The sequence below is a fragment of the Rhinopithecus roxellana genome, chromosome 14, assembly GCF_007565055.1.
Source record: "Rhinopithecus roxellana isolate Shanxi Qingling chromosome 14, ASM756505v1, whole genome shotgun sequence".
Lineage (NCBI taxonomy): Eukaryota > Metazoa > Chordata > Mammalia > Primates > Cercopithecidae > Rhinopithecus > Rhinopithecus roxellana.
The window spans coordinates 22549031-22565227 of NC_044562.1; the positions used below are offsets into that span (position 1 = coordinate 22549031).

At 38.7% G+C, this 16197-nt stretch overlaps 1 protein-coding gene across 5 annotated transcripts in view; it reads right to left on the minus strand.

Annotated features, from left to right (window-relative positions):
• RHBDD1 (rhomboid domain containing 1) overlaps window positions 1-16197 on the minus strand; it is a 180826-nt gene that overhangs the window by 162568 nt on the left and 2061 nt on the right. The window contains exon 1 of one of the 5 annotated variants that reach the window (XM_030916554.1): window positions 7222-7320. The exons of the other annotated variants lie outside the window; for them this stretch is intronic. The gene's annotated coding sequence lies outside the window, so the exon portion shown is untranslated. Of the gene's footprint in view, window positions 1-7221; window positions 7321-16197 lie in introns of those variants that run through there. 5 annotated transcript variants of the gene reach the window in all.

Here is a 16197-nt window from a genome sequence, read left to right on the forward strand (position 1 = left end):
TTAATAAGCAAGGCCATTCCCACAGATGGGCAGTCACATGGACTCTCTCACCACAAGAGGTGACGAAAGTGAATTTCTCATGCCTCCCACAGATCACATCTTGTGCTCAATTTAGTGAAAGTCCTTCCAGCAGTTTTGGTGTGAAACCACGAAAGACAGAAAGAAATTCTACTTTTTTTATTACACAGATAAAGAAACCAAGGTGATGACGCCCAGAAGCTGGAGTGTAAGGACTCAAACTCAGCTCTTCCCACCAGACAGTGCTGCTCCACTGTGAAGCCCTGCAGTTTCCTGGCTCCCAGCTGTGACCCTTTTGGGGGCCCCTATGCCTGTGAGCAGCACCAGCATGCTGGCCTGCCTCAAGAAAGCCAAGTTCCACATTCTGCACTTCCACAGCATGTAGCAGATGCCTTAAATAGCTATAAGTAGTTAAATAAAAATCTTATAAAATTCTAGACTGTGATCTAGAGGCATGCCAGGAAATAGTTCAATGTTCTACTTTATGGCCAATATTTTTTAACTTAAGCCACTAGACCAGGAACCTTTAGAAGAGATGTCAGTGACTTTTCTTTCACATAAATGCTTCCTGGAGGATAAGCTGAAGTTTGAATGTTTTAAAAGTACTAAATGGGCCAGGTGCGGTGGCTCATGCCTGTAATCCCAGCACTTTGGGAGGCAGAGGCGGGTGGATCACGAGGTCAGGGATTAGAGACCAGTCTGGTCAATGTGGTGAAACTCCATCTTTACTAAAAATACAAAAATTAGCCGGGTGTGGTGACACGAGCCTGTTGTCCCAGCTACTTGCGAGGCTGAGGCAGGAGAATGGCATGAACCCAGGAGGCGGAGCTTGCAGTGAGCGGAGATCACACCACTGCACTCCAGCCTGGGTGACAGAGCGAGACTCCATCTCAAAAAAAAAAAAAAAAAAAAAGTACTAAATGGGACCAAAACAATGCTTCATTTTACGTCAACCTCCATCTGTAATATGCAGTGTAAAATTTAATTTGAAGTAAATAATGAGAAAAGAAAATCTGCAGGCTTGGCTCAGTGGCTCTCGCCTATAATCCCAGCATTTTGTAAGGCCAATTTAGGAGGATTGCTTGGGGCCAGGAATTCAAGACCAGTCTGGGAAACATAGCAAGACCTCATCTCTACAAAATAAAATAAAATAAAAAAACAAAAAATTAGCCAGGTACAGTGGCACACACCTATAATCCTAGGTACTTAGGAGGCTGAGGCAGGAGGATCACTCAAGCCTAGGACTTTGAGGCTGTGGTGAGCTATCATAGTGGGCAACAGAGTGAGACCCTGTCTCTAAAAATAAGATTAATTAAATTTAAAAAATAAGGTCTTACTGAAAGAGACAAGGTACAGCAATAAATTTTAAGTTAGATATTGTTTCTGGCAATTGTCTTAGTTCAGGCTGCTATAACTAAGTACCATAGACAGGAGGATTATAAACAACAGAAATTTACTTCTCACAGTTCTGCCGGTTGCAAGTGTGACATCAGGGTACAAGAATGGTTAGGTTCTGTTGAGGGCCCTCTTATGGGTTGTGAACTGTTTTTCTGTTATATACTCACATGGTAGAAAGAGAGCAAGAGAGCTCTCTGGCGTCCCTTTCATAAGGACTCTAATTCAATTCATGAGGGGTTCACCTTCATGACCTAATAACTTGCCAAAGGCTCCACCATATCCTTGTACCATCACTTTACGTATTCTAGAGTCACCAGAATTTCTGGAGCCATTGCACACAGACATTTTTACAAAATTTATTTTTGTAAACACAAAAATTACTGTGGCAAAACTAAGGTGGCAGCTATAAAAATGGAAGTTTAAATTAACTATGGGAAAGTGATTTCAAATGATACTATCATCTATTCTAAACTACAGAAATGCAGGTCCAAGGCAATAAATAGAACCACCAAAAGAAACTGGCAAGTCAGGTCTTGATAATAAGTTCTATCCTAGGGATTCCACAAAATTCAAGGGGCAGTAAGATTGATTCAGACTGTTTATGGAAAGGTGAGATCAATTTCACTGAAGAGGAAATATGCAGCGTAGAAAGTATACATGGCTAAACCGAAGACTTCAGCAACTGTGCTGGCCTTGCCACTGAGGAGGAGGATAGAACAGCTGAAGAACTAAAAGATAAAAGAAGCCAACAAAAAGCCACCACCACCACCACCACAACAAACACCAAGCTTTACCACACTGAAGACTGGCTGTTGAGGGTAAAATATCCAAAGGAACTACATGCGTGTTGGTTTCAGGTAAAGGCAAAAGGCTGAGGAAGGGAACTGCAGATTTAGGAAATGCTCTAAACTACTTTCAACAATAGCAACAACAACAAAAAGGCTCATCTGTCAGTTTAACTAAATTACACAGAGCGAAGGTATAGGATTCACAATTAATTCACTCCGAGGGACGACAGACTTTTGCCAAAGTGAGAGGAAAAGATGAGGCCTTGGTAGTGCTGAGCGAGGTGTAGGGGATCCCCAGGCAATTTGGAAACTTGAGGTTAAAAAAAGCAAAAACGATAAAAAATAACTGGAGGGACTACTTCCCAGAGAGGTGACACTTCCACCTCTACTTTTGCCAGTTGTCCTGGTTCTGCCCATCCTGACTTGGCTCCTAGTTGTGTGGTCCTGGATATCCAAGGTCATCAACCTCCTGAACAACTGGTTTCTTTAGGCTCAGTTGGATCATCAAGTTGCTCTGCTGCACACAGAGCTCAGGAAGTTCAATTCTAGTCTTAAGACTGAAAATCTTTCTCCGTCTATTGTCTCTGCATTTGGGGGGAATGTGTTTGGAACCCACACACACCCTCGAATGCAGAGACATATATGCAGAAAAAGACATGGAAACACACAGAGAGAAATGGAGAGGAATTTATCCATTCTCCTTGATGGAAAAAAGTTTAGCTTCTTCCTTCCTTCCTGGAAGAGGCTAAATGTTAACAAGGTCATCAACGGGACTCAAAACAAATAACATACTGACCATCTTCTACAGGTGAGGCAGAGTTATTAGGCTCAGAGAAAAAGGAAAAAAAAAAAAAAGGCATAGGGCACATTTATTGTTCCTTGTTTCAAAGGAGTTAAGTTGCTTTATTTCCTGAATGTAATCAGACAGGAGACAATGCTTCAACTCCCTAACGTGACTAAGGATGTAGATTTAGAAAAACACATGTAATAGAGTCGTACGGAACTACCCCAGCTTTCCTTTTCTCATGATCACCAAAGAAGTCTCACAGAAGATTCTGCAGCAAATAGGAGTCCTTTTATGCATACAAACACTTTTATTCATTTACTGTTGCCCATTTGCTGGGTGGATTTCACGCAATCTCAGTGGAATCTACAAGGGACCTCAGAAAATCATACATGTGCACAGAGCCTCTTAAAAATCACTCTGTCTTAGATTTCCTATGGATTAGAACTTCTGGAAAGGGGGACAGTGTAAGGTCATCTCCCCTACAGACACCACCTAGAATCCTGCATATCCACGTTTGAGACCAACATGGCACCATCTTAGGAGGGCAGCTAGGTTTTGCTCCTCTCTGTACTTTCCTAACTGGGAAAAACAAGTTCAAAACTCCAGATTAACTGGGGTCACTCTGATGCCATAAATCCAACCCAAACAGTTTTAAAAGAATGAAAAAAAAAAAAAAAAAAGAATGAAACCCTTTGTGCATTCTTGTAATGGCAGGATAGAGGACCCTTGCTAAAAGACCTCTCTGAAACCGCAGAAATTTAACTTAAAACACTGAGTATTTAACTTTATTTTCTATTACACTCCTACGACTGGTTTCCCAATCAGATCATGTTTGCTTTTAGGTGTTTGCTCAGTGCCAAGAGGTGGGTAAGATGGCTGACTAGCATCAAGCCACTCAAGACCACTAGGCCAGTCTATTCATTGTGTTAGATACCTTGAGCAAATTATCTCATCAACCCCCGTTTATTTCCCAATCTGTAAGACAGGTCAGTAAAGATTCAGTTAGCACGCTCTTAACAAATGAAGCTCTTTGTTGTTATTATTATTGTGCATTACTGTTTTAGTCTGGGCTTCCTCAAAAAGCAGACTCTAAGACAAGTGTCCCTGTGGAAGTCACTTATTTGGGAGGTGACCAATACACTGACTGGGGAGTAGGGAAGCACGACAGGAATGGCAAGATGTAAAAAATAAATAAATACCTACACATATATACGTAGAGAGACAGAAAATATATATATATTCTCAAAAGAGCTATCACTGTGAATGACTGGAGCTTAATCTCACTGGGGAACTCTGAGAGCTAGAATATAGATATAGAAATAGATAAAGACATATATATAGATATAGATATAGATATAGATATAGATATATAGATATGGCTCAGTGTTATGCCCACAGGGCAAAGGAGCCTGCCTTGACTCTCTGTCATTGCCACGTTACCACAGAAGGCAAAAAGGATATCTGGGGCCAGAGAAAGCACTTAAAGAAATGTAGGGTCTGGAGGCTAGAAGCCTTCTGGAATGTCCCCTAAGGGCAAGGGGATGTGGGCGGAGCCTGAGGGCAATGCTACCGTGGCACCTTAGCTTGAGACACACACCTGCCTCCACCAACCCATGCAATTTCTTCCCAATCCTCAAAGCCAGCTCCCAACCTGATTCCCTCCTGACAGGCTCCCTGCGCATGCCAGTGCTCACTAACCTCCCAAATGCTTCCTGCACATATGCTCGCTCCACGGGTGCCAGCAGGATTCACCAGGGAACCTTCATCATCTCTTCCAAATGGTGTATTTTCCTTATACATTGGAGCTTAAGAGCATACAATCTGGAACCTAAATTGGTCCTACTGACTGGCTTTAGCTTTAAGAGCTATGTGACCTTGCCCACGTCACTTAATCTATGTCTCAGTTTCCCACCATGTAAGATGGAGTAGTAATAATAGCTAAACCTGATTCTAAAGTTCTTATACAAACTAAATGACCTAAAACATTGAGATTCTTAGATAATGCTGGGCATACAGTAATCACTCAATAAATCACAGCTACTTTTTAATGACTGTAAAAGAAATCCCATTTTGCTACTGATTGATAGTTATTCTAAAATACAAAAAGTCAAACCACCAGCCAAAGTGACATACAACCACATTACTAGTTAATCTGTAGAACTGCTCTCAAACTTTACATGATTACCCTATGCAATCCTCTAAACTTTATAAAGTAGGTATTATTATTAACCATTTTATAGATGAGCAGGGATTTTAATCAAAATAATCTAGCTCCCAAGGCTCTGTCCTTAAAATGAAATTGTGGTCCAGTTTGTCTGCAGAAAAGAGTTCTTAATTCTCAAGCTAGTCTACACTCAGCAACTCACCAAAATTACCGTTTAAGCATCCCTACTGGTTACTGCCTTTAGTGGCTTCCAGTAAGTTGATCTTGGCTGATTCTTTAAATGAGCCTTTCAGATTTTGGGGTGGTGATTTGACTTGTGACCTCAATTATCTGAGGGACCTAAGGAAAGTATTTGATTTTTCAGTTTGTCCAGCTTTTTTTATTGTGACGATGATGACTTCTAGTATCTTTATGCGTCAGAGCTGAGACCAGAAGTTACCCCCAATTGTCTACTAGTAAGATATGACACTTTGACTACCAAAAAATTAGGGAGGACATCATCTCGGCATAAGGAATAGTTTTTCCCAAGAAAGGTATCTGGTGACTTCCATTACACGTTAAAATATTCATGCATTTTTAAAACATTTCAAATATAGAAAATCTCACTATGTAAAACTTATATTCTACACCAATTGTAACTGTTTTCTTGAGGACAAGTCAATTTGTAGATCTATATAGCATAGAATACTATAGAGAATAGTACCAAGTAATGTTCAAATACCCAACTTATTTTGGTAATTGTTATCACAGTCACAGCTGAAAAAAAAAAAAAAAGAAAAGAAAAAAATCAGTTTTAAAAATCAAGTTTTTTAAAAAAAGTAACAATAATCCAAATTTCATTTTTCTCATCTTAGAATGTATTCTATGTAAACAGAAAAGCACCCACACCTTCTCCAACTTTATCCTACCAGGGCCAGCCATCTGGCTGGCTAGGATTCTGGTTGGGAGGACTTCAGGGGGTCGGGGAGTTGCAAGGCATTCCATCTTGGCTTTCCTTCACCCCCAGGCCCTACCCTGCAAAGCAAGGATTACTCTGAGAGAGAAGTCACAGAGAGGCAAAAACTGCTTTTCTACCTTTTAAGAATTACTAGTATAAAGGATCACTGTCCCTGTGTTTTGCCAGATCACTGAAAGCTGCATGTTTTCATTATACTAGTAACTTTATACTAGTAACATATCATGTTGTCTTTGTAGAATGACGTTTGCAGAGATATAATCTAATATTAGAGGCCTTGACATAGGTCTCACCCAAAGAATCATCTTTATATTGTTGTGAAGCACCATTCAGACAATGTTTCTCATGCAAAATCTCATCAGAGCTAGAAAAAGCTTAAGTCTGCCTAGTGAATGAATATGCTTCTCTCTGCTGAAAGCCACTCAACCATTTGGGTTGGCTGTTTTCTTTCTTTACTACAAGCTTGTGTCTTATGTCACCTAAAACAGATACTTTTTGGAAATGGGCAAATAATGTAAAAATACACGTCAATATTGAAAATGTTAAGTCAATCTAATTCAGAGAAAACCTTAGGGAAGTTTCCTCACCCCAGTCAGGCTTTGAAAGATAAAAAGTGGATGAAAGAAAGGTATTTTAAAGAAAGAAAATAGCATGTATGTGCTGTTACCGTAGAGACATAAAATACAATAATGTTTAGGGATGTAGAAGTAATTAGTATGCTCCATTTTGCTCTGCTATAATGCTTGTTTTGAAATGAAAAAATTTGCTCAAATGCAACTTGTATATTAGGGAATAATTTGAGCAAAAGCACAAATTTCACTTTTGATGCATGCAGAAAACTGCACCCTGCTGAGGCAAACTGCGCAGAAATTGACAAAATGAATAATTTTATACATTTCAAACATCTATCAGTTACCCCAGTTCAGAGTACATTATAAGCTATACCTATCCACATGTGCAGTTAACAACTTTCCATCCACTACTTGACAAAACCCTCCTTCTACCACTTGACAATAATTCCTAAGATGCAATCCTGACAACTACTTCCACAAGCAAAGGTCAGGACTTTTGAAGGTAAAATGCCATATTTACTTACATTCATAGTACTTACGTATTTTTTAACCATTTAATAATGGCTGGTTGTCAGTCATTATTATCCCACTTCTACTGCATGTTCTCCATGTTTTACTCTTACGCTTCCATTCCCTTTTTTTTTTGAGATGGCGTTTCACTCTTGTTGCCCAGGCTGGAGTGCAATGGCACAATCTCAGCTCACTGCAACCACCACATCCCAGGTTCAAGCAATTCTCCTGCCTCAGCCTCCTGAGTAGCTGGGACTACAGGCGCTCGCCACCACGTCTGGTTAATTTTTGCAGTTTTAGTAGAGAAAAGGTTTCACCATGTTGGCCAGGCTGGTCTTGAACTCCTGACCAGAGGTCATCCACCCGCCTCGGCCTCCCAAAGTGCTAGGATTACAGGTGTGAGCCACCACACCCGGCCTACACTGCCATTCTTTAATCAAACCTACAAAAGTTAGAAGTTCTCCTTATTCAAATATTCAATATACCACGTGCTTTTAATTTTCTCAGACAAATCAGAATTAGAGGGGATAAATTCTCTATCAAATATGCCCCTATTTTTCCTTTTCTGATTTCTCTATCAAAAGTTGTGTTACTATCCTTCATACAAACTTTAAAAATGAGATTCATTTAATTTTGGCATTTGTTTACTTGACTGTACGTCCTAAATGTGCCAAGGTTTCATGTCTGATTATAGTTATTCAAGGACACAAGCAACATTTGCATTTGGCCAGATGCTTTCAGTAAGATAAATAAGTATAATATTCACTGTGAGTATATAATCCTGACCACCAATTTCAACAAAGAAGTAATGGAAAAATAAAAACAAGAACCCAAGATCAGATGTTCTGACAACACATGCAGCTCAATGAACAAACTGCATTTACATTCATTGCGCATGTTTCACTTCCAGACAGCACACAAGGTCAAACTACTAACTGTCAGTTACAATAAGCTTCTAAACTGCTGGTCAATTACCTGGTTAATAACAAAAGACAAGGCTATGACATCATTACAGTTATAATTAATTTACACAGATCAGCTTCCTGTTAATCAAACATATCTTTAAAAGCATTTAATTATTTTTCACCTAGAAAGCAACATTCAGCTTTGTTAAATGAAAAGCAATCTTGTTGAATTCAACACGAAAGGCTGTCAGGCTGCTCTAAGACGTAAAGAACAAACGGCTTCACAGGGCACACTGCTGCAATACAGGAGCTGTTGCCACATTCACAGCAAACAGAAGCACAAGATGATGGATAATACGACACATTTTAACAGTTTCAGAATATAAAGAAGTTGTCAGGAAACTGAAAGTAAAGAGATGGGCTTTGGGAAAAGAAATGTCCCAGTGCTTTTTGCCAAAATTATATACGGGGTAGCAATATTAACATATGCAGTATAGGACAGCAGTTAAGGGCATGGTCCTTGGCTCTGCGATATACCAGCCACGTGCCCTTAGGAAAGTTAACCTTCAGAATTTCACTTGTAAAAGAAGATAACATAGCCTTATTTGGTTTCACAAGGATTAAATGGGATTATGTATATATATTTATTACACAAAATCACAAATTGTGACATGATAGTGGTTTTGCCCCTATAAACAAATAAGACTTAAAATAGTTTTAAAATGTTTTTGACAACATAGTAACTAATTAACATTTTCCATGACTTTCTGTGACCCTACATTTTAAAACTGCATAATGTGATTAAATTACACATACATTTTTTAAAAAGTATAACAAATACAGAGAAGCAACCTGAAAGCAGAAATTGTGTTTTAATTTAAATAAGCTTTATGTAAAATCTCAAACCAGGATCTCTGTCAAGATTATCTGATGATTTGAGAATTTAATGAGCCTCCATTTTAGGAGGAAAAAAAAAGTCAGCGTCAGCTGGCAAAATTCTTTCTCCACCTTTTAGAAGTGTTACATAGCATAAACGAAAATGATTAGACTATATTTATACATTAAAAAAATGGCTAAAAAATGAAACTACCAGATTTTGTATATAACCTTACATTTCTCTCTACTGCTAGGTGAATTAGTGCCAACTCCAATTCTGACCCATCGCCATTTATGATTTCCATTATCAATCATAAGCCAGTTTCTTCTCTCAGAGACCACAAGGTTTAGTGTAATGAGGGCTCATTAAAGTTCTCCAACTGACAGCCCTTCAGACCTAGGTTTTTAAACCAGGAGGCACAAAGGGAACAGCAATGCCAGCATCCCATGATCGCCGCTGCTTCAATAGGATTTAAGTCGTTCCATTCTCAGGTTTACTCTGCACCAGATTTCTTTGTCTACCTAAAGTCAATGAAAAAATGAGAGCTACCACCGCTCCCTGCTCCCATTTAAATTAATCTGTGTAAGAAATGTTTGTGAATTATTTATGTAACTGAAGTCTTCCCTGCACAACAACTAGTGAAAAGAGGGAAAAAGCATGCCACGCTTCAAATATATGTTATACTACTACAAACCACATGGGATGTCCACAAATTATCAAGTGATAGGGAACAGCTTAGGGCTTTTTGCCTGCATAGCATCAATACTTCATTCTTTCAGTAACAGGAATCTGTCTCTCACTCCCATTGGATGTGGTCTTCGGTGGGGGGCAGGGGCGGGGGGGGGCAGCTATCAATCAAGGGTGCCATTTCTAATACTGGTCCAAGGTGATAGTGACCAAAGTTGGAATAATAACTATTTCCCTGGAATTTAAAACTTGTGCTGAGAAACTATGTGATCAACAACTTTTGGAGCTGGTTCTCAGAGCGTTAATTTGAAGAGTTTTCTAGATCTACCAAGTCTCCCCAAACCTCAAGAGCTCACTTAGCTGCTGACCTTTATGCACATAAACTAGAAAATCCAGAGGAAATGGCTAAATTCCTGGACTCATACACCCTCTCAAGACTGAACTAGGAAGAAATTGAATCCCTGAATAGACTAACAATGAGTTCTGAAATTGAAACAGTAACAAATAGCCTACCAACCAAAAAAAGCCCAGGACCAGATGGATTCATAGCTGAATTCTACCAGGGTACAAAGAAGAGTAGGTACTATTCCTGCTGAAACTATTCCAAACAATCGAAAAGGAAGGGCTCCTCCCTAACTTCTTCTATGAAGCCAGCATTATGCTGATACCAAAACCTGGCAGAGATACAACAACCAAAAAGAAAACTTCAGGCCAATATCCTTGATGAACATCAATGCAAAAATCCTTAACAAAATACTGGCAAACTGCATCCACCAGCACATCAAAAAGCTTATCTACCTCAATCAAGTTGGCTTCATCCCGGGATGCCAGGTTGGTTCAACATACACAAATCAATAAGTGTGATTTATCACATAAACAGAACTAAAGACAGAAACCACATGACTATCTCAACTGATGCAGAAAAGGCCTTCGATAAAATTCAACATCCCTTGATATTAAAAACTCTCAAAAAACTAGGGATTAAAGGCACTTACCTCAAAATAATAAGAGCCATATATGACACAGGCACATATCTCAAAATAATAACAGCCATATATGACAAAGGCACATACCTCAAAATAACAAGAGCCATATATGACAAACCCACAGCCAATATCATACTGAATGGGCAAAAGTTAGAAGCATTCCCCCTGAAAACCAGCACAAGACAAGGATGCCCTCTCTCACCACTCCTATTCAGCATAGTATTGGAAGTTCTGGCCAGCACAATCAGGCAAGAGAAAGAAATAAAGGGTATTCAAAAAGAAGAGAGGAAGTGAAATTACCTTTGTTTGCAGATGACATGATCCTATACCTAGACAACCCCATCGTGTCAGCCCAAAAGCTTCTTAAGCTAATAAACAACTTCAACAAAGTCTCAGGATACAAAAATCAATGTGCAAAAATTGCTAGTATTCCTATACACCAACACCAGGCAATTAGAGAGCCAAATCATAAATGAACTTCCATTCACAATTGCTACAAAAATAAAATACCTAGGAATACAGCCAACAAGGGAAGTGAAAGACCTCTTCAAGCAGAACTACAAACCACTGCTCAAAGAAATCAGAGAGGACACAAACAAATGGAAAAACATTCCATGCTCATGAACAGAAAGAATCAATATCATGAAAATGGCCATACTGCCCAAAGTAATCTATAGATTTAATGCTATTCCCACTAAACTTCCATTGACATTCTTCACAGATTCAGATAAAACTATTTTATGAAATCAAAAAAGAGCCCAAGTAGCCAAGACAATTCTAAGCAAAAAGAACAAAGCTGGAGACATCATACTACCAGACTTCAAACTATACTAAAAGGCTACGGTAACCAAAACAGCCATGGTACTGGTACAAGAACAGATACATAGACAGATGGAACAAATTAGAGAACTCAGAAATGAGACCGCACACCTACAACCATCTGATCTTTGACAAACCTGGCAAAACAGCAAATAGAGAAAGGATTCCCTATTTAATAAATGGTGCTGGGAGAAATGGGTAGCCATATGCAGAAAACTGAAACTAGACCCCTTATATCACACACAAAAATTAACTCACGTTGAAGTAAAGACTTAATCGTCAAGCTCAAAACTATAAAAACCCTAGAAGAAAATCTAGGCAATACGATTCAGGACATAGGTATGGGCAAAGATTTCATGATGAAAACACCAAAAGCAATTGTAACAGAAGCAAAAATAGATGGGACCTGATTAAACGAAAGAGTTTAATCAGCAAAAGAAACTATCATCAGAATGAACAGACAACCTACAGAATGGGAAAAAATTTTTACAATTTATCCATCTGACAAAGGTTTAATATCCAGAGTCTACAAAGAACTTAAATTTAGGAGAAAAAAACAACCCCATTAAAAAGTAGGCAAAGGACATGAACAGACACTTCTCAAAAGAAAACATACATGCAGCCATGAAACATATGAAAAAAAGCTGAACGTCACTGATCATTAGAGAAATGCAAATCAAAACCACAGTGGGATACTATCTCATGCCAGCCAGAATGGGTATTATTAAAAAGTCAGAAAACAACAGATGCTGGCGAGGTTGCAGAGAAAACAGAATGCTACTACAGTGTTGGTGGAAATATAAGTTAGTTCAACCATTGCGTAAGACAGACTGGTGATTCCTAAAGACCTAGAGGTAGAAATACCATTTGACCCAGCATTCCCATTACTGGGTATATACCCAAAGGAATAGAAATCATTCCATTATAAAGATACGTGCATGTATATGTTCAATTCGGCACTATTCACAATAGCAAAAACATGGAATTGACCTAAATGCCCATCAATGACAGATGGATAAAGAAGATGTTGCACATATGGAATATTATGCAGCCATACAAAGGAATGAAAGCGTGTCCTTTGCAGGGACATGGACAAAGCTAGAAGTCATTATCCTCAGCAAACTAACATGGGAACAGAAAAGCAAACACTGCATGTTCTTACTTATAACTGGGAGCTAGATGATGAGAACACAAGGATATATGGCAGGGGACCACCACACACTGGGGCCTATCAGGGAGGTGTGGTAGGCAGGGAGAAACAATAGCTAATAGATGTGGGGCTTAATACCTAGGTGACTGGATGATTTATGCAGCAAACCACCATGGCACATATTTACCTATGTAACAAACCTGCACATCCTACACATGTACCCTTGAACTTAAAAGCTGAAGAAAAAAAATTAGCTGGATGTAGTGGCACATGTCTGCAGTCCCAGCTACTTGGGAGGCTCAGGTGGGAGGATCAACTGAGCCCAAGAGGTCCCGGCTGCAGTGAGTCAAGATCACACCACTGCACTCCAACCTGGGTAACAGAGTGAGACTCTGTCTCAAAAAAATAAATAAATGAATGAAAAATGAATATGCCTTGAAAGAAAAAAAAGAAATTTCCTTCAATATGTTAGGATAAGGGGACTACATGGGCAGTGTGCACAAAACTCATTCCTCGACTTGTTCAAATTTAGAACCATAACTGATTCATTGCAACACACATAATTGCAATATTGCTGGTATCAGTAATATATTTTTTAAAAAAAGGTAGTGAAATGTTTTTCACAGTATTGCCCAAGAGACTTTTTACTCAAGGAAAAAAACCCAAATTATATGTAGTGGCCAAAACACACATATACACACACAAGTCCACACACACACACACACACCCCTATATATTATTTAGAAAACTGAAGTCATTATAAGTAACATTTATATTTATTTCATTCATTACTATCCTGATATTGTGACTCTGCATTAAAAATGCATAAGCAAGTTAACACCTGGAGAAACAGCTGTTGGTGTAATGACAACACTCCTGGAGCTAATGTCAGAAGATCTGAGGTCAAATATGGATGCCATTGTATACTAGTATGTGGCCTTGGGCAAGTCATATAATCGGTACTGTAGAGCTTCTGTTTCTTTATCCATAGATGGAAAAAAATTCCACTTACATCCTAGAATCACCATCAAGAATAGATGAAATAGGGTATTATACTAAAGCGTGTAGCACATCACCAAAGTTTTTCACTCTCCTTTCCTCTCCTTAATCAGCCTTTCCTGCCCTTAGAACTAGATTCTATTGCTGTGTAATTATGAGGTGCATGTAACAATGTCCAAGAAACTAGATGGTAAGTAACTCCAACATGCAAACCTGAATGCACACATTGTTAGTTGGCCATCACCTAGATCCCAAAGGGCTCTTGCCCACTATCTGTTGCTTCCCAGAAATTTGATAGATTTTCTTCCCTGAATACAGCCAAAATTATCTATGGGCTTTCCAATATCACCATCATGATACTGCCACAAAGCAGCTGGTTGATTGAAAGTAACTCCCCCTCCCCCAAGCTCCAGCTGTCACCAGGAAACCCTCTTCGATGTGTGAAAAAGACAATGTAATATCACTATCACTGTTAATAACAATCTAACAAATACTTAAAATTTGAACTTGTTTTTCTTATGAAGGCTCATTAACTGAAAATTAACTCTCTAAAAAAAAAAAAAAAACACTTTACCATATAAATATAGAGAAGTTGCTTCCACACAACAAAAAAATGACAGTGCTATAAACACAAGTAATACATTTCCTTTGACTCCCTGTTTCTTTTTCCCTGAGTCATTTGTAATCCTAAACAACAGTCAGTTAAAATGCCAAATAACTTTTAATAGTGATACAGCTGTCACAACTTGGAGGGATTTTTTTAAAAGCTAATTCCTCAAAAAAGAGCACAGAATCCTACTTTGTAAAATATGGGTCAGGTGGATTTTTTTTTCTCAATAATCACTCACTCCCCTGCATGAGAAGCCATCCATATGGTGACATGGCTGACAACTTTGGAAACTGTCTTTAGAACAAGTTTGTGAATCCCACTTACCAGAATTCTTAATACCATTACTTTTTAGGTATAGCTCATGCCCTGAGGATTTCTGTTCCACCACAGAGCTTCACGTCCAGCTCCCCACAATCCTAGGTTCCCTAGGCACACCTCCTAGCATCGCTACCAAGGACCGAGAGCCTGTGCCCTTCAACCTTACTGCTCTTAAAGCTTCTCGGCTCCTGAGTTTTACAGATAAGATTCTGTAAAAGAGGCTCCCTGTTGAAAAAAGATATGAGGACCACTGCTTACATGGCTGAAATTGTAACATAAAAGGAAATCTACCTTTTAAAGAATCGCTTGTTTTTAATAGATTTTTTTAAACAACATTTACATATACATGTATGTATCTAATTTTACATAAATGTATAATTTCCTTTTATACTTGGTCCCCACCCCCATATTCCAATATACTGACAAATAAACATTATGACCTAGTGTGAGTCCTTTCAAGTATTTTCCGCACTCATACATTCATATGCAATATATACACACAAAAATACATGTAAGAATTTTGTTATCCCTTATTAAAAATGGAATGTAAAACTTTTCACTTCGCTATTAAGAACTTGTGTTTTTAAAAAATATTAGCAATTTCAGGGCTAACAGCATTTTCTCATCCTTTGATGCATACCTTCAGTGAGGTCTCATTTCCTGTGACAGTGTCCCCTTCTCTAGCTGACTGTCCCCATTAACTAACTGAAGATACTTTATTACTCATCCCCTGACCTTCGGATGTTTACCTTCCCGTAAACATCCAAAACAATTTCTAGAAGTTGCTGTTACAGTGATAAAACTGAAGATGGTGTTTTTCCATGTTAAAGTTTCAACTTTTTTCAAGTGTTTTTTCTCATTCACAATAACGTGAAAGCTTTGACTCCATTTCAGCATTTTATGGTTAAAAAGAAAAGCAGTGCAGTTAGGTAATAAAATTACCTCATTTATAAAAATATTACAAAATGAATGGCATAAAGTTAGGTTTGAGGTGACAAATACCTTTTTTCCCTTTGTCCGACACATATTTACTGAGCCTCTGTGCCTAAAACATGTTTTATGCGTTATTTCATTTAATTCAATGGCCTGCAGTAGCACATCCTATGACTCCTACTTTACAGAAATTCAAGTGGGGAGGATGTTAATTTGCCTAAGGGACTCAATCACTAAGTAGCAGACGCAAGATTCAGAGCAGAAAGACTTGTCTCACCCAAAACCACGGATAGAGATCTGCCTTTCCGATAGGGAGAACAACAACAACAAAAAAATTTGATGCCTTTGAAAAATAAACATTTCATGATGGGGCAGTGCCAATTTGGCGGCAGAGCTAACGAAGTTATTTCCAGAATAATCCATCCAAAGTGATTCATGTTTCACCTGAAAACTCTCAATATCCAGGAGCCATGGTGTAGCCTTGGGAACAGTGTGCTCTAATCAAAACGACATGTGTAGGCCACGGTTTGGCACTGACCTTCTCAACACTGCAGTGAACGTAGCCTTTAGAGCAGCTGCTTTAAATCTTGAATATTTCTTTTTCCCCCTACAATGGGCCCCTGAAGGAATTAAAGTTGTAAGAAAACACTGCATCTAAAAAACACAGCAGGTTGAGGGCACTCCTGTGATCCTTCCTGAAAAGGGAGGTATCTAAAGTCGA